This window comes from Sceloporus occidentalis, unplaced genomic scaffold, assembly GCF_023333645.1.
Source record: "Sceloporus occidentalis isolate IW3139 unplaced genomic scaffold, rSceOcc1.0.p SCAF_14, whole genome shotgun sequence".
Lineage (NCBI taxonomy): Eukaryota > Metazoa > Chordata > Lepidosauria > Squamata > Phrynosomatidae > Sceloporus > Sceloporus occidentalis.
In genome coordinates, this window is record NW_028316994.1 from 16,441,489 (window position 1) to 16,455,598 (window position 14,110).

The 14,110-nt window shown below is 45.2% G+C and overlaps 3 non-coding genes across 3 annotated transcripts; all 3 read right to left on the reverse strand.

Moving 5' to 3' along the window:
- Positions 1-7,579: 7,579 nt before the first annotated feature.
- Positions 7,580-7,661, reverse strand: TRNAS-CGA (transfer RNA serine (anticodon CGA)). The gene has a single exon. It is a non-coding gene; the product is annotated as a tRNA-Ser (tRNA).
- Positions 7,662-11,693: 4,032 nt separating this feature from the next.
- On the reverse strand, positions 11,694-11,764 carry TRNAG-GCC (transfer RNA glycine (anticodon GCC)). The gene has a single exon. It is a non-coding gene; the product is annotated as a tRNA-Gly (tRNA).
- Positions 11,765-13,043: 1,279 nt separating this feature from the next.
- Positions 13,044-13,114, reverse strand: TRNAG-GCC (transfer RNA glycine (anticodon GCC)). Its single transcript has one exon. It is a non-coding gene; the product is annotated as a tRNA-Gly (tRNA).
- Positions 13,115-14,110: the final 996 nt, after the last annotated feature.

Consider the following 14,110-nt stretch of genomic DNA (forward strand, 5'->3'; position numbering starts at 1 on the left):
TGGTGAGCAGCTTGTGGGAAAACACAACCAACCGGGGTTCTCAGCATCATAAAAGTGGAGGTGTCAGACTTACCCCACACCCGCAACCCACACCCCTCTTGTCACCCAAATCCCCCATAAACTGGCGGGAGAGCCAGAGCTAGAAGCCAACGGAGGAATAAAAAGATGAGAATTTTCCCACAAGGAGATCAGAGGTGCCAAGACCCTAAACCTTCCCATTTGGAGGAAGGAGAGGAACACGGCAAAGGTGTGCAAAAGCTGCAAATGGCACAGAGAAGGGGTGTGTGTTGTGTGTATGGAAGGGTCACTTCTCTCTGAAATCCTGTCCTAGGGCAACTGATTCACAAAGGACTGAAGTAGATTAAGATGAGTTCTGGCATTTGCTGCTGCACGAAATGGAGCTGAGGAATTATCCTTTTGGGAGCTGACAACTCCCAGCATCCCAGCCAACATGCCCCGAGTATTTGGGGGATTCTGGGCATTGTTGCCTCCTTTCCCCAGAAAACAAGCCACTTGCTCTGTTGGAGGGGAGAGTAAATAGACTGGAGGGTGCAATCTAAGGTGGCGTAAAATAGAATAAGAGAAAGGGATATATAGTGACTTGATGACAGCAGTTAACAATAACAAAAACCTCTGCTTAATGGGACTTAGTAACAAAATACATGTGAGGAGCCTCTATATCCAGACACAGTATATCTGTGATTTTTGTGATATCCCTGCCCATTGGCAGCATACCTGAGACTGATGGGGCCTCCATGTTTAATGGCAGTGTACCTGTCATTAACGGAGCTTCCATTTCCAGGGGTAGGGGACCTGTGATTATTTGTGTCCCTCTCTCAGTGGCAGTGTACCTGCGATTAATGGCCCTCCAAGTCTAATTTCATGGCCCTCAACCCTTCTTGTTGTTGTTAGCTGCCCAGGAGTCGGTTCTGACTCCTGGGGACCCAGTGGATGAGACATTTCCAAGGCTCCCTCTCCTCCATTGCAGTCTTGCCCAGATCCTGCAATAAGCCCTTGCCCATAATAACCCCCTGGTTCAGTCTATCCACCTGGTTTGTAATCTTCCTCTCTTTCTTCTCCCCTCTCTACCTTTCCTAGCATTAGTGTTTTTCCTAGTGATCCATTCCTTCTCCTGATGTGGCCAAAGTACGATAGTCTCAACTTGACCCTCTTTGCTTCCAAGGAGAGCCCTGGTCTGATCTGTTCAAGAACCCATTTGTCTGTCTTCTTGGCTGTCTATGGGATCATCCTCAGCACTCTTCTCCAGCCCCACATTTCAAAGGAGTTGGGTTTCTTTCTGTCTGCTTCCTTCACTGTCCAGCTCTCACATCAGTACCTGGGGATGATGGGGTACACAATGGCCTGGACAATTCTGACTTTCATGCTCAGTTGTATGTCTTTGCTCTTCAGTATCTTTTCCAGTTCTTTCATAGCTGCCCTTCCCATTCCTAGTCTTCTTCTTCTTTCTTGACTGCAGCATCCATTCTGGTCAAGGTTTAGTCCTAGAGATGGGAATTCTTTAACTATTTAGATTTCCTCATTGTCTAGACTGTGTATTACTTCTGCGGTCATTCTTTTAGCAGAGGGTCAATTTCGGATCAGGGTGACCAGACACCTTCCTTTTCCAGGACACGTCCTACATTTCAGCCTTCTGTCCAGGAGGAATTCCAAAATGTTTCCCACATAGATCATGACTAAGAAGCATGATTTTACATTTATATCAGTGTTTTTAGTTTTTATTTGGTCATAGCCTACATTTTTCTTGCATGGCCTACATTTTGCAGTGCCTTGCCCTCCTTTGTGGTGAGAACATCCGGTCACCTTGCTTTTGGATGAGCTGCCCTGGCAGTGGGATTATGGGAGCTGTAGTCCAACACATAGCCAAAGCAGCAGGTTGGGAAAAGCTATGACCCCCTTGAGCTCTGCTTGTCCAGTGTCTTTCTCTGGTTGGCCCATGTGGGATCTGTCATTTGCAATCTGATGTGTAAGTGTACTTTTGCAGTGTGGATACACCTTTGGTCACTTTGCCTTCCCCTTTTCTTTGGATGTCTAAACTGTATCTCTAAATGTTTGCTTGAAGTTTCAAATTTAAATTACTGCATATGTTGAGTGTACCTTCAAGTCACCTGTTGATTCAATGGCAATCCCATGATTTTGGAGGGTTTTCTTAGACAAGAAACACCCAGAAGTGGTTTTGCCAGTTCCTTCCTCTGAAATATAGCCTACAGCACCTGGCAGTTTCCCATCCAGGTATTAACCGGGGCTGACCTTGCTTAGTTTCCAAGTCCTGATGGAATCTGGTGCTTTTAGGCCTCCTCCGTATAGGATGGCATGGTGAAAATGGAAGATGGCGCTGGACTAGGTCTTTTGGTGGGACCCAGTCGAAGGGACTCATCCTACATTCACACATCCTTTGTAAAAGTACACATCACCACCCTTGCTTTGTGGCCTTTTGTCTCAAAGAGTGGCTGGACATCTGCCTTGGCAACTCTTCCACCCCCCACTCCTCAATCTTCCCTCTTGGAGAAAACGTCCCACAAAGTCCAAAGGTTAAAATAACCCACACCTTACAGGTCCTCCAAAGAGTGGCGGTGAAGAAGGCAACACTTTGGAGAAGGCGTGGAGGTTCCCATACATCCCATCCCTTCTCAGCCATAGACTTTCCTCTTCTCCTTCCTCCCCTCCAACTCCACTTTCCACTGATGCCTGCAATGTGGTCCCCATTTTGGTGGACACCGCTGGCGTCTGAATAATAGGTGGGGACCAAGAGCTTTCTCCATCACAGACAAGAAGAAGAGATAGCTACTCTCTTTTATGGTCCTCCAGTGCTTGGAATAGATATATAGATATACAGTACTTAGAAAGATCTTGTAGCACCTTTGAGACTCAGGCTGCATCCATATTGGAGAAATAACCCAGTTTGGCATTGCTTTAACTGCCCTAGCTCAAGGCTATGGAATTCTGGGAGTTGGAGTTTGTTGTGGGGCCCAGAGCGGCAGTTCAACAAACTCCAACTCCCAGAATTCCATAGCCTTGAGCTAGGGCAGTTAAAGCCATGCCAAACCGGGTTATTTCTCCAGCGTGGATGCAACCTCACTGAAAGAAATTGACAGCATGAGCTTTCCTAGACCTCAGTCTACTTCCTCAGATGCATTTGGAGATGCACATATATATTATTGGTGGACTGCAATGCCCTGGAATTCCTCATCCAGCCTAGATGGAGGATTCTGGGACTTCCAGTGCAAAAAAACAAACAAACCAGATCTAAACCCTATGTGCCTTCATGTCACCTGCTGACAATATGAATCTCATAGGGTTTTCTTAGGCAAGGAATACCCAGAAGTGGTTTTGACAGTTACGTTTGCCAAACTCTAGCCTAAAGCACCTGCTATCTGTTGGTGGTCTCCCATCCAAGTGCTAACCAGGGCTGATGCTGCTTAGTTTCCAAGGTCAGTTGCAATCTGGTGCCTCTAGGTAAGGTATTTAAGCAAGATATCTAAACTGGGATTGGAAATGTCTAAACATTAGTCCCGCTGAGACAGCCAAAGTAGCTTGTGAGGATGACAACACCCAGAATTCCCCATCCAGGTAACCAAAGGGATTCTGGGCACTGTAGTCCAAAGAAGAGAAATGTCTAAGGCAACCTGTACAACCTGGCATTAGGTAAGGGCCAAAATTAAAATACTGTAGACTAAACTTTGGGCTGCAGATAGGTTTTTAGCAGCTCATTTTGCAAGGAGAGGTATAATTAACGATTAAACTATTTTGCAAATAAACCATAGTATAAAAAAGGGAAATGTAAATGAATATCAATTAATTTATACTTATTACTTAAGATTTTTGTTTATCATGAAATCACATTAACATTTTAAAAATTACTTTGCTGGGCAGTATATGTTGAATACATTTTTAAGGTTTCAAGGTTCTCTTATTGTTGACAGCATTTAGTTAGTGGGATATATTACACTTTTTGTTGGCAATCATACTTTTGTATCATTCATGTTTGACTTGGATGTTTTCAGAATATCTCCCAGGTGTTCATTGCTTTCCTCTTCTCTTCCTTTTTTATTTACTTTCTTCCTTTCTTGGGGGGTGAGCATTTGCCCTTCCTCCTTTTCTTGGGAGAAAGCCAGGCTCCGAAGACGCCTTGAAGTCACTCCACATCCTCATAGGCTGCCCAAAACCCTTTGGCATCCCATGGGCCATACATTGTGCAGGCCTGGTTTAAGGCATGGGTTTGAATTATGCAGCCTTCTAAACATGGTCAGGTTGTGCGTTCTGTGAACTCTAGCTGGTGTAACCGATGGTGAAGAATGCTGGGTATTGCAGTCCAACAATTTTTGGAAGGCTGCATGACTTTCATCTCAGATCTGCTGCACTTTATGGGTACATTTGCACTGTAGAAATAAAGCACTGTGAGTGATGCCAGTTTGAGTGCTGCAGCTCCATCCTATGGAATCCTGGGACTTGTAGTTTTGCAAGCTCTTTAGCTGTCTCTGCCAAAGGATACTGGTGTCTCACAAAACTACAAATCCTACGATTCTGTTCGATGGAGCCATGGCCGTTCTGTCAACCTGCATTATTTCTATAGTGTAGATGCATCCATATGACACAGGGACATGGCTGCTTAAACAGGAAAACGGAGCATTAATGGATTTTCCAAACCTTTAAACATGAAAAATGATGGGAGGCAGGATCATGGCCTCCCCCGTTTTTTCCACCAGTCCCTCCTGCTAAACTGGACCTGCTCTTTGCTCCCTTTTGTTGATGGATAAAGGAGGCAGTGGAATGAACTATTTAATTTAGCACTAATCGGATAATCTCCCCTCCTTGAAAAGTCCAACATCTGCGGAAGCCACTGAAGGAACAACCCAGCTAATGAGATTTGCTCTGCCAAGGGTCTCCTTAATCCACTTTTTGAAATGGACCCTCTCTTTTCAATTCAAGGTTCCCTCCATGATCTTCCAACCTTGTCCTGCAATGGCCTCTGAGTATAGGATCTGGAACACACATGTGGGGTTGTCACTGCAGGGATGTGGGCATGGCGATCCGGGTGGGCACTGACTCCTAGGGTCTGCTTTATGGGTAGAAGTTCACTGGAGTGACTTCAATTCCATGCCAATGGAAGCTGCAATGGTTAGACTAGATATCCAGGGATAACTGTGTTGGCCATACAGCAAAGTACAATAACATCTAAAATCCACAAAACAGCAATATTTTTATTGGACCAACTAAAGTGCACAAAATACATGATGCAAGCTTTCAAAGCTCCACTGGTTTCTTCATCAGGCAAAGGTGTTAAAAATCAGCCAGGAAGGAGGAAATTTGGCATTGTTAAGAGTCACAGGCCTACATTTTGTCAAGATGTCATTTACATTTTATTTCCTGGGATTTAAGACTTGTGTCTTAAAGAACGTCTCCCAGAACCCACATGGCCAAAAGGAATGGCTTCAGCCTGCATGGATATCCCTCCATAGCATCTTAACTTTAAACAACATCTTGGCAAAATGTAGGCCTCTGACTCTAACATCCTCAAAACAAATTTCCCTCTTGTATGATTCTTATCACCTTTGCTTGATAAAGAAATCAGTAGAGCTTGCATCATGTATTCTGTTGCATTTGTTTGGCCCAACATTGGTATTGCTGTTTTGTGGATTTCAGTTAGATCAGCTTTTTGCAAGTTTGCTTTCTATCTAAATGCTACATTAAAGTATGGGAAATATGTAAAAGAATAACAGAAACATTAACAATGAATTTCCCTCCAACTCCAGAAACTTATCTATTAAATATGCCAATCTGTTTAGAAAATCAGAAAGGGGGGGGGGGGGGAATGAGTATATTCTCCTATACTCAATAATAGTTGCAAGAATGGTTTATGCTAAGAAATGGAAAGATCAACAAATTCCAATGTATTGATGTGTGGATCTTAAAACTAATGGAAATTTCACAGATGAACAAATTAACAATGTACCTGAACAATAAGACACTACAAACTTGTGGAAATGAATGGGAATAAGTAGCTTTTTGCAAGTTTTCTTTCTAACTAAATGCTGGAGTAAAGTATGGATTTCAGCTAACTTAAGCCATGTGTGTTGTAAAATTGACACATTGTCCACATTAATACATTACAGAACGCATAAACTATGTGATGCATGCTTGGAGGGCCTGCTTCGCTCGTGGCCAAAGGGATGGGACTGTGATGGATGGTGTCACTTTGGAAGACAAAAGTCAGCCTCCCTGCTTTGCTTTGAAATTCACTACAAAGGCAGAGGCATGATGAGACTCTTGGGGGAGTGTGAGTAAGTGTGTCCCTCCATCTCTGCTCACACTCTCGCACTAGGGACCCTGGGTCGCGTGGACAGCAGAAGGCAGAGAGGGAGGGGAGGCATTTCAACTTGTAAAAACACCGCAAGGTGCTAAAAAGCCTGGATCAAAGGCCCTTTTGCAATGCCACCATAAAACCAGGGCATCTTCCCAAGGGAAAAGTGGCAGCCCCACCCACCTTTGCCCAAGGAACAGCTGGAAAGGCCCAGCCAGGTGTGAAAGGGTCATCCTTCTTCTTTCCCGTGCCATTGGGAGGCCAGGGATCCTCTCCAGGGGTTTAGTCCGAACTTTCAGAGAGCGGAACTTTGGATGTACCTTTAAAGGTGTATCTGCTGGAGAGAAATACATAAAAGAATAACAGAAACATTAAAAATTAATTTCCCTCTAACTCCAGAAGCTTATCTATTTAATATGCGTAGTCTCCTATACGCAGAAACAGCTCCGATAATGGTTTTACACGAAGAAATGGAAAGATCCACGAATTCCGATTACTGGTTTTTTAAAAAATTATTAATTTGTTAATGCAGTCTAAACAAAACATGACAACAAACGGTACGCCAAAACAACAAGGAATAAAAATGTCAGGGACAATAAACCCCTCACATGTGGTTATTTCACCACTTGCTCTGCTCTGGGCCCACAACAAACTCCAACTCCCAGAATTCCATAGCAAAGAGCCAGACAAATTAAAGCAGTGCCAAACTGGGTTATCTCTCCAGTGTGGACGCAACCTAAGATTTTCTTGGACCATTTTCCTTGGGAGGACATTTCCCATGTGTGCCTCTGAGGCTGAGAGAGTGGGACTTGGGTTTCCATGCCTGAGAAGGGATTTGAACCCTGGTCCCCCAGAGTCCTAGTCCAAAAGGGGCAGATGGGGACCCTCTCCTATGCTTTTCCTGGCCAGATTTTTTTAGAGGAGGTTTGCTTTTACATTCCTCTGAGGCTGAGAGAGACTGGCTTTGCCTGAAGTTAACCCCATAGGGTCCCATGCTTAAACAGGGATTTGAACCCATGTCTAAAGTCCTAGCTCAAAACTCAAACCAAATGCATCCGAGGAAGTAGACTTTAGTCTAGGAAAGCTCATGCTGCTCAACTCCAATTGAGCATCCTTTGTCCAGTCCCTCATTGCAGCCTGGATGTGAGACCCTGCCTGGGTTCAGACGTTCATTTTTGCCCAGCAAGGCCAGGCATGAAGCCATCACAGCCAACGCAGGGGAGGCAAAATTTAGCACATCGGATCAAAAGTCTGGCCTCGCGCTGTGAGCAGGATTCGAACCTGCGCAGGGAAACCCTATTGGATTTCGAGTCCAACGCCTTAACCACTCGGCCATCACAGCCGCCGCGCGCGCAAATCAGCGCCTGCGCTCACCTATTCTCCGCGTTGGTATTGCTCGCCCTGCAATGCTTAGCCTGCGCTTGGGATGAACCATTCCAGAGAGAGGGGGGATGAGCTCTGGCCATTCAATGCTCCTCTCTGTGCACGTGTTTCAGCACTTACAGAGTAACTAGCGCATCAGGAGAAAAGCCTAGGATACTACCGTCTTTGCAGCTAAATTTCCAGCTCCATGGAGCTGCTGGAAAATGTATTCAATTCTTTGAAGCCTCCCTCCTGCAATCCAGAGTGGTACAGCCTCTATTTGGAGCAAGCTGGGAAGATGTTAAAATACCAAATGCAGGGTGCATCCACATGGTAGAAATAATGCAGTTTGACACCACTTTAAATGCTGCGGCTCCATCCTATGGATTTTGTATCCTGGGGATTTGTCGTTTTGCAAGGCCTATAGCCTTCTCTGCCAAAGAGGCCTGAGGCCTGACTGAACTTCAGATCCCAGCTTTTTATAAGATGGAGCCATGGCTGTTAGAGTGATATTGAAGTGTCTTATCTCTACAGGTTAGATGCACCCATTGGCAAGAAGACCATAGAGGGGTTTGTCCTCATTGAGGACTAGGCTCTTGTTGCTTCATCCAAACTGGAATCTTCCCAGAAACCATGCAAGGGTAGCTGTGTTGGCCATTGAATAAATGCAAATAAAAACCCATCAGTGAGACCTTTATTGGCTGACCCAAATGCAGTTGCCATCCTCTGAGGCTGAGAGGGTGGGATTTCCCCAGGATCACCCAGTGGGCTTCCATGGCCAAGCCAGGATTCAAACCATGGTCACCCAGCATCCTAGGTCAACACTCAAACCATTATGCCACATTGGATTTCTCTCTCTCTCTCTCTCTATATATATATATATACATACATACATACATACATAAATATAGCCCTACCTATCTATCTCTCTATCACCATACATAGACTGATATATATGGATATATAGATAGATAGCTGGACAGATAGCTATAGATACAGTGGTCCTTCCCCATTCACTGAGGTTAGGAGTGAAGGATCCCCATGAATGTGGAAAAACCGCAAATAAAAAACCCACTGTTCTTTTAACCTAAGAAAACACATCTCTCTAGGAATCTCCAGGTTCTCCAGTGCAACTCTATGGCCAACATCTGCCAGAAGGTGATCATAGAATCATGCTGGAGGACCTACAAATCCTTAAAGATAGGTTTTTTTTGTGGGTTTTTCAGGCTATGTGGCCGTGTTCTAGAAGAGTTTCTTCCTGATGTTTCGCCTGCATCTGTGGCTGGCATCTTCAGAGAAAGATGCCAGCCACAGATGCTGGCGAAACATCAAAGATAAACTCTTCTAGAACATGACCATATAACTCGAAGATCCCAGAAAATCCCCCAGAGAAGTGTTTTCTCTTGAGATCTCCAGCACAACTCTACAGTCAACTTCTGGCAGAGTTGAGCTGGAGGACCTGGAGATTCCGCAATTAATCAGATCCGCAAAAGTGGAAGCCGCAAATATGGTGGGCTGTATGTGTGTGTGTGTATAGATAGATAGATAGATAGATAGATAGATAGATAGACAGACCTCCTACTCCATGTGTGTTCCTCTGAGCATCAAAGGCTCACTGACAGGGAACTCAGTCAAGGGCAGTGAGCTGAGGTTGGCTCTGTTTTTTGGGAAGATTAGCCCCTCTGCCATGCTCCCAAGAAAAGGGCTTTTAATAGGGTTGCCTCATCCCTTTAATTAAACCTGCAACGGTCCTTGAATCTGAGGCAGGCTTCACTGGCAGCGCCTAGGAGGGAGATGCTTTCAGCTTGGCCTGCACCCCATTACCAAGAGGCCTCTTTGTTCAAGGCCCAGGCAATATTGGGGTGGGTGAGTGAGGGAGAGATCCTCCTGGGGGCTTTTGTCCTGGGCAATTGTCCTTCCCTGGGCCGCAGTCCACCCCCTTTTCATTAGCCACACGTTGCTGCCCTCTAATCCGCAGGCTTCTCCCCTCCTGGTCCTTTTCTCGCTCGGATGCCCCTGGAAATCTATGTTTCTCCTGGGTAAGAAGAAAACAGGAGTGCATTCCACACTATCCACACCCATTTCCAAAACACACACACACCGTGTGTAAAAACCATACCCCAAAATCATACCAAGCCACACACCCAGTTCCCTGCATTGTTTGGAATAATGTACCCACGTTCATTGATTTTCCCAACCTTTTGGTGTAACCCTGCACTACAGTCTTAAAAGAAGGATGTTTTCCTGCCCCAGAGGATTCTTTAGCACTGAGAGCTAAAACTCCCAGGATCCTTTGGGCATTAGGGAAGCAGCCATGACAGTCAAACTAGATCATTCTGTGAGGCATACATATAATTTCCTTTCATGTATCTACAGATCAGGATTACAGGTTTGCTTCAGTTGGCATCTTCTGGTTCTAGCCTCGAAAGGAATGCAACCCAGCCCCCAAGATAGGTCCAACACACACTGTAGAAATAATCCAGTTTCAGACCACTTTAACTGCCCTGGCTCAGTGCTAGGGAATCCTAGGAATGGCACCCCAGCTGACAGATAAGGCTAAATGTCTGACAAAATTATAGTTCCCAGAATTCCTTGGAGACCCAGTTGTCCTCATGTACTGCTAGTGGACAGTCCATTGTTGTGTCACTGGGAAGGCAGAGTGGCTCCCAACCTTTGGTCCTCCATTTGTTTTGGACTTCAGATCCCAGAAGGCCCAGCCACCACCTTGGCCTTATTTTTGATATTGTTGTGTGCCTTCAAGTCATTCCCGACTTATGGTGACCCTAAGGCAGTACCCCAGGATATATCATGGGATTTTCTTGAGACGATTTGTTCAGAGGAGGTTGGACATGGCCATCCCCTGAGGCTGAGAGAGTGTGATCTGTCCAAGATTACCAAGTGTGTTTACATGGCTGAGCTGAGATTCGAACCCAGGTCTCTAGTCATAGCCCAACAATCAAAACCACATCACCATGCTGGCCTGCAGTCTACAACTTGGTCTACTTGTGGCCTACAGTCAGGAATTATGGGAACTGAAATCCAAAACATCTGGAGGATCACAGTGTAGGAACCACTGGACTCGATGGTTCTTTGCTCCCATCCAAGGTGTCTCTTCTGATGGTCTCAGGTCCTTTCTAGCTCTGCAACACTCTATCATTGTCAGAGTGCCCCCTGGGCAACACCTGGAGTACTGCAGCCTGGCCCCCAATAAACTCCCCTTTGCTGAATTGGGTGTCAAATGGGTCACTTGGCAAGTTGGGACATCATGAGCTGTGAACAATCCCACCCTCCCCCAGATCAAGCAAAAGGTGTGACCAAGAAAAGTCTGGGAGCTGAAGCCAGCTCTTGTTCCCATGGCTTAGAAAGTGAGCAGGCCAAGGAGAGGATCATCATAAATGCCGAAATCAGCCACAACATGCTGTCAAACCAAAGGGTGCTGGTGATGGGAGAGGTGGAAAAGAGAAGAGAAAAACAACCCACCCACCTGTCCCAAAATACCCCTCCCCCAAATCCACACCATTCTTTCTCAGACTTGCTCTGAATTGGGTCAGGGAGGTGGAGGAGGTTGCATTTGCAAAATGTTGCCACGTTGCAAAATCACCTGATGGAAAAGCAAAATATTCCAGCTGTGATCTAGAGGCCCAAAGAAGAGGAGGCTGTCTGGATTCCAGGCTTCTATCCATCGATAGTCTCCCCTGTTTTTAAAAATTATTGTTATTATTATTAGAATTAAAAGATATAGCTGTGTTAGTCTCTAGAAACAGTGTGTAGAGAGATCTTGTAGCACCCTTGAGACTCACTGAAAGAAGGAACTAACTGCTTTCTTTCAGTGAGTCTGAAAGGTGCTACAAGATCTCTCTACAGACTGATTTTGCAGCCAGTAAGTGCTGCATATTGCTGGAGGGTGTCTAAGAGGAAAAGGGATTAAAAAGGACTCTCATTCGAAAAGGATAAAGAAATAAATTGTTATCAAGGTTTTAATAATAATGAGGATTTAAAAAAAGACTGCTGTTGCATTGGCCGGGAATCGAACCCGGGCCTCCCGCGTGGCAGGCGAGAATTCTACCACTGAACCACCAATGCTTGGGAAAACATCTGGATTTCCCCCTTAGAGAGGCTGCCTGAGGCTGGCCAGGCCCAGCATTTCCAACCCAGCCTCAACCTCTCAGATTTCTTTCTCTGCTCGGATCTGCGAGGAGATGAGAAAGGCTCCTTGCTCAGGGCCAAGCTCCCATTTTGCACACTCAGAGCAAAAGAGGAAGAAAAGGCATTATTTAGATATTATTAAAGATGCCAACATCAGCATAGGATATAATAATAAAAGTGGAGTCCTGTTTTTATGGGGGGGGGGGGTGGGCAAGTGGACTATGAATAAAGTGACTGTTTTTTTAATCACTGATGGATTTTTGTTTGTATTTGTTAAAGGTCCAACACTGCTACCCCTGCCTGTTTTCTTGTTTTTGAATAGTATATGTGTGTGTCTGTGTATAATGAAATAAATTATGAAATAATAATAATAATAATGTCATTATTATATTAATATATTATATCAGACTGCAGATATTTACAGCGCTATATAAATAAAGGTTAATAATAATAATAATATTTGATGATGATGATGATGATCATAGAATCCTAGAGTTGGAAGAGGCCACAAGGGCCATCCAGTCCAACCCCATTCTGCCATGCAGTAACTCTCAATCCAAGCATCCCTAACAGATGGCCATCCAGTCTCTGATTAAAAACCTCCAAAGAAAAAGTCTCCACCATGTTCCGAGGTGGTGATGATGATGATGATGGTGATGATGATGATGATGATGATGATGATGATGATGATGATGAATTAAGCTACTGTAGAAGGAAAAGAGAAAAAGACAGCATGTCGTAGTGGTTTGTGTGTAGGACTAGGGCACTGGGAGACTCACTGGGCCATGGAACTGGAAACCCACTGGGTGACCTTGGGCAAGTCACACTCTCTCGGCCTCAGAGGATGGCAATGTCAAAACCCCTGTGAAGAAACTGGCTAAGAAAAACCCCTCATAGCTTCGTCTTCGGGTCATCATAAGTTGGAAACAAATACATACAACAACAGCCAAGCTTCGAGCAAAGAAGCCAGGGCTGCCCTGAGTTTGCGAGACCTGAGCAAGAAGGAGGCACAGCAGCCACTGCAAAAAGCACGCTCCCCGACCTGAGCTGTTTGTCTGCCAAAGGTGTCCCCATCTCTCCTACACCTTCTGGGCCAGGGATTTGTGGAGTTCAGCGCATCCTTGCAGCTCTTCAATAGAGGGCTGAAATGAAGGTGCGAATAATTTTTGCAGAGCTTCCCAACATGAAGAAACGAGGGAAGCAAAAGAAGGGCTGCTGCATTGGCCGGGAATCGAACCCGGGCCTCCCGCGTGGCAGGCGAGAATTCTACCACTGAACCACCAATGCATCTGCATGAACAGCTGCCGCCAGTGCTTGTGATGTATTCACTCCTGGCCAGCCCTGCTTGGAGCTCAGTTTCAGAACATTACAACTGGGGCTCCTGGGGCCTCTGAAAATCACCTCCTATCCCTCCACCTCCTCAAAACGTCAGATCCCAGAGGAGCCTCATGAAGAATCAAAGGCACTCTGCACGACCTCAGAGACATTCTTGGCTTTCTTCAGAGTCAGTCTTGCAGATCAAGGCCTTAAAAACACTGGGTTGGATTAGATAATGGTTGGATCTTATGATCTTGTTGTGTGCCTTCAAATCGTTTCCAACCTATGGCAACCCTAAGCGAAACTATCAGAGGGTTTTCTTAGCAAGTTTCTTTAAGGGGTTTTGCCATGGCCATCCTCCAAGGCTGAGAGAGTGTGACTTGCTCAGAGTCACTCTTTTGTTGTTGTGGTGTGCCTCCAAGTAATTTTTGACTTATAGCAACCCTAAGGTGAACCTGTCATGGGGTTTTCTTAACAAGATTTGTTCAGAGGAGGATTGCCATTGCCTTCATCTGAGGCTGAGAAAGTGTGACTTGCCCAGGCTCACCCTATACTGTAGAAATAGTGCAGTTTGGCACCACTTTCACTCCATCTTACCGACTCTGAGGTGTGTAGTTTGGTGAGGCACCATCCCTCTTTGCCTGGGAAGGTGAAAAGACCTTGTAAAACTACACATCCCAGGCTTTGACAGGATGCAGGATGGCAAAAGTGTTCTCAAACTGCATTATTTCCACATTGTGGACACACCATTGATGCATAGAGCAATGAAAGATGTCTGCTAGTAAGAGTACGTTTGTGGCATGGGGATGCAAGATGCAAAACCCCAATATTAACCAATGATGAAAGCACAATTTCATCATCTAAATTTCATTATGCTGGAACTATAAACTCTGGGCTGTAAGAAAAAGAGACCTTCTCTGATTGTTCGTGACACTTTGTTTGGTTAGCAGCCCAAAGGAAGGCAGG